The following is a 5,508-nucleotide window of genomic DNA, read 5'->3' on the forward strand; positions in this document are numbered from 1 at the left end:
GACTTGTTCAATTTCCAGAGATACTGTGTATATTTCTTCTCATTCTAGGCATATTTGGGCTAAGATAAAAGCTAGTTTGATAAGATAAGAGTATACTCAAATCCCTTACTAGGTAAAACACGATATGCTTGAACATCCCTGAACATCCCAAAAGGATGAATCAGTTTTGTAACTGTCCCTGAAGGGAACATTTTGTAAAACTGATTCTGTTACTAACACCCCCACCCCTCCCTTCTTTCTGTGCTTAACTTTACCAGCAGTGCAGGGACACAGGGAATGGGGGTTGCAGTCAGTTCATCACACATTGTTTCTGCTGTTCCTTCCTCTTCACACTCTTCCCCTGCTCCAGCATGGGGTCCCTCCCATGGGAGACAGCCCTCCACAAACATCTCCAGCGTGAGTCCTTCCCACAGGGTCACAAATCCTGCCAGCAAACCTGCTCCAGTGTGGGATCCTCTCTCTATGGGGCCACAGGTCCTGCCAGGAGCCTGCTCCAGTGCAGGTTTTCCCATGGGGTCACAACTTCCTTCAGACACGTACACCTGCTCTGGCATGGGGTCCATCCCAGGCTGCAGGTAGATATCTGCTCCACTATGGATCTCCATGGGCTGCATGTGGGCAGCTTGCCTCACCATCATCTTTACCACAGCCTGCAGGAGAATCTCTGCTCCAGCACCTGGAGCACCTCCTCCCCCTTCTTCTTCACTGACCTTGGTATCTGCGGAGTTGTTTCTCTCACATCTCACTCCTCTCTCCGGCTGCTGTTCTCCCCACAGGTTTGGTTTTGTTTGTGGGTTTTGTTTGTTTTTTGTGTTTTTTGTTCCCCCCCCTTCTTAAATATGTTATCACAGAGGTGATACCACCATTGCTGACTGACTCAGTCTTGGCCAGCAGCAGGTCCATCTTGGAGCCAGCTGGCATTAGCTCTGCTGGACTTAAGGGAAGTTTCTAGCAGCTTCTCACAAAATCCACCCCTGTAGCCCCTCCACTACCAAAACCTTACAATGCAAACCCAATACACTGTAGATATGAACTTTTAAAGGCTTTTTAAAGACTTTTTTTAAAATGAAATTAATATACTTTATTCAGACTTTGATGTGTTGGGTTTTTGGGTGGCTGTTTTTAATTGAAAAGAAAGCATGTGGAAATATGTTTTATGTGGAAGATTACTCCTTTCCTTTTTCATGTTTCATTTCACAAGAGACTGGTTGATGTCATGAATAGAATTTTTTACACAGCTTTGATTTCTTACTACTTTGTGGTAGATTACAAGGTTAAATTGTAGAATTACTAATAGCACTTCAGCCAACTTCATCAGCCAATTTAATAGTGATTTAATGAAATTTGTTATAATCAATCAAAATATTGACTTAGTTAAAGATTCATAAATGGCAAGGTTCACACTAAACTTACAGCAGGGTTTTCTTAACTAAAACAGACAAACAAAACACTTCTAAAAACCAAATTACACACACACAGGTTAACCTATGATTAAAATTTCCCTTTTGTGAGTCTTATAAATTACTCACTTCTATGTGTTCATCAGAGGACAATCATCAAACTGTGCAAAATTAGGCCTTTGGATCCCTGCAAAGTTGTCAGTAGATAATAATTGAATCTTCACAAACTCAGCCCTGAAGGTGTCCCCATCAGGGGCAGATACTGAATCACAGACTGCTGAGATCCAGGAGACCTCAAAGGGCTTTACTTTAAAGTCACTATTTATAGGGTCACGAGGTGATTGACTTTGGTCAGTATGTTTTCACAACTTGCCTCAGGCTCACCTGGTACTTCCCAGATTGGGCACTGATCCAGTTAGTAGGAGTTTCAGGTGCAATCAGAGGGCACCTGATTGTCCCAACTCACTCTCTGATCAAGACAAGAACAATGTTTGCCTGCCTTGTGGTCACCAAGTAAGGAGTAATTGTCCCAACTCATTGCACTCTCCAGTCAAGACAAGAACATCTGTCCCCTAGGCAGGAACATAATGCTGGCCTGTCTAATGATCACCAGGTGAGAAACACCAGTTCATTTCTACTCACTGTACTTGTGATTAAAGCAGGAACACTTGAAAGCATGATTTCAGTTTGTCTTAAGACTGCCAGGTGGCCCTGGTGGTCTGTACCACCACAGTTGAACAGTTCAACCATAATATTTGCTGATCTCCACTGAAGTTGTGTTTTATACCAGGAGTGAAGAGTTGGATCCATTATGTAGATTTCATAATTCTGAGTTATACAAATAAATGAAAATAAATAATGTTGGCTAACTAATACATGGAAAGGATTATTTTTATTTATTTGCATTCAAACCAACAGCTTAGATTTATATCTTTGATGGAAAACCAGAGCTGCCTAAGATGCTTCAAGCAGATTATGGACAATGTGCTTGGCATATTAATCCAGAGCTCTTGGTGGATGTTGACAACAATTTCTAGACCATTTTTCTTTAAGAACTTTCTATTTGGGATTTTATAGGGCATGAGTAGATGTTATTTCAGGATGTATATTCCTATTCAAAAACAAAAAAAGGGGGGGGGGGGGGGCTTCTTTTTCCTTTTAGGAAATAACAAAGCCCTAAACCAGAGCAAATTCATCTGAGTGGGCAAGAACTTGTATTTAAGATTGATGCATCTGTATTCTCTAAAAATGTGAACAAAAGCCACGCTGCAAGAAATAGTATTTATGTGTCTTAGTGATATGGTGCAGATAATGGTTTGAAGCCTACTTAGGAATATACAAAAACAAGCTTTTTGAATTAAACCCCAAGAAAACCTACCCTTAAATATGTAGTTATTTCAGTGGGGAGGGTTTGAGTTGTCTATTAAATGTGACAGATCAAATACTGTATTATAGTTGCATCTTCAAGCCTGTAAGGTTTTCAAGAAATCCTAATATATACTCTATTGTTTAAAGAAACACCTTCCCTTTGCTAAAATATATTCCTCTTTCCTCAGTCTACATACATTGCAAATGAAAATAAATAGTTTTAAAAGAGATGGAGATATTTCTAAAACAAACTTTTTTTTACAATAGTGATTTAAATTGTTAATTATGGGACAGGTTTTCTCTATGTATTTCAAACTACAAGACTCATAATAAACAGGATAGGTAGTCTCTATAGGTATTTAAATGATTAACTATCTTAGCATAAGTTTAAAATGTACTTATTTTAATATTAGAAAAGGATAAACAACTTTTAGTTCTTTCCTTCAGACTGTATTTGGATAGAAACAAGAAAAAAGTGCAAATGCAAAATGTATCTAAAAACACACACCTGGGTTCTCTCCCCTGGATTTAGAACAAAGATAAGCAAGTTAATCATACCTCTGAACATATCACTGTACCATACTGTATAAATTACTGGTGATAGAGAGAACTAACGAACTAACATTTTAAGGGTTAACCACATGATGAGTGCCTAGTTTAGAGCTTTACGTAACCAATTATATTAAGAAGAACAGGGCCTCACTGAATGCAAAGATAAGAAGTCTTACAGCACCCAGCTGTATCCTTGAGGAGATGAGATAACAAAGATTTTCAACAAAAGGGGGGCACCAATCTGGTTTCAACCAACTTGCAGTTTGGGTTCCAGCCACTTCAGCATACTAAGCCAAAGGCAAAAAGTTCACAGTGATGAAGCTGAAGGAGCCTTCATCCAAAGACCCCTTCTCAAGACCACCAGGTAGCACCGCACAGGCGCAACAGGGAGGGGCCAAGGTCCTGGAACTCATTTTTATAAGAACCACCTTCTCGGAGAAAGGTTATGAATATGTAGAGGTGTTCCTCTAAAGGAATCAAAAAGTTTAAAGTATATGTTGCATTGTCTAGTTGTTCTTGAGGGATCATATTCCCCCTTTTTTGTTTTAATAACATTTGTATCAATCTGGAATGCACCTGTTCAATAATAGCCTGTCCAGTGGGAGAATGTGTAATACCTGTGACATGCTGTCACGGTCCATTCAGTGATGGACTCGTGATGGTTCTTTTACCTTGATCTTGAAGCGCAAAATTAAGGCAACCAAAATGCCAAGGGGTTATAATTCAATCAAGCAGTGTTACTTTATTAATTTGCCTGTAAAGTGGCATGCGATAGAGAGAGAGAGTAAGAAAAAGAAAGGGGAAAATAAATGGGGAAAAAGTAAAAGTAAAGATAAGAGATGAGGTTGCGGTTATCACCAGTTGAGTTCCAGAAGCGTCCCTCTGGTCTCTGGTCCCGTAGAGTCCTGCCGGTCCTCCATCATGGTTCGAGATCCTCTGGTGGGAATATCTTCAACGGTGTCCATTCTGGAGTCATCTCTTATGCTTCTTCACCCCCGCCTTGCTCCCATTGTTTGAGACCAGTCTTGATTTCGCAACCCAGGCTTGTACTGCGCAGGCTCAAAAGATTCATGCTTTCTTTTGCCAACGCTTACATGTCCAGCATTCAGGGATCTTTCTCTGGTCCACTGGGTGACCTCAGGACCCTTGGCGAGCTTCTGGGCATGCTCCTTTTCATTGGCCATTGTTTGGGGGAGCAGGTGGGGGACACGTGTGACTGAGGCTGCAGGTGAGAACACATTCTTCTGGACGGCAGCTATTGTCCCTGAGTCAAAGAGACCCTCATAACAATCACTTTCAGGAGGCGGGGGCTGGTTTGGCTGAAGCAGCAGGCGAAGTCCATACAGCGGCCATTGTAAGCAGCAGCCTTCCGTATTGCAGAAACCAGTGCAGCACAATGCTTCTCCTCGGGCCTCTCTCCAAGTCATTGTCCATGCGTTCTTTCTGTCAGGGCCTCAGTTCTCTTAGTTCCTGATGGTGGTTCAGGCAAATACTGCTCCATCTTCAGATCGACTCTCACACATGCAAAACACCCCACTGCTATAAAAAATATTGTGTGGATCTGGCAGTGTATCCAGGACCGTTGTCAGTTTTAACCTGTTGTGGCACACCCAGCATAGCAAAACTGATACAGGGAACTAACTAACTAATACTTGAAGAGCTAACACTTAAAGAGCTAACGCTTAACACACATAGCAATTGCCTAGCTTAGAGCTTTGTGTAACTTATTGTATGAGAAACAGGAGTTGGCTGATGACTTCACAGGCCTTGCAAAGATAAAAAAACCTAGCTACATCTTGGGTGAACAAGATAAGGAGAATCTTGGGCACAGGACAGGAGATAAGACAGTTCTAACCGGCTCATCAGTTTGAGCCCCAGCCAACTCAGCACACCAGGCCAAAGGTAAAAAGGACACAGCAAGGAAGCTGAGCAGCCTTCACAGAACCACAGAATGTTTGGGATTGGAAAGGAACTCAAAAGATCATCTGGTCCAATTCCCCTGCTGGAGCAGGAACACTTAGATGAGGCTACACAGGAAGGTGTCCAGGTGGGTTTTGAATGTCTCCAGAGTAGGAGACTCCACAATCCCCCTGGGCAGCCTGTTCCAGTGTTCTGATACCCTCACTGAGAAGTTTTTTCTCAAATTTAAGTGGAACATCTTGTGTTTCACTTTGAACCCATTACCCCT

This window comes from Patagioenas fasciata, chromosome W, assembly GCF_037038585.1.
Source record: "Patagioenas fasciata isolate bPatFas1 chromosome W, bPatFas1.hap1, whole genome shotgun sequence".
Taxonomy (NCBI): Eukaryota; Metazoa; Chordata; class Aves; order Columbiformes; family Columbidae; genus Patagioenas; species Patagioenas fasciata.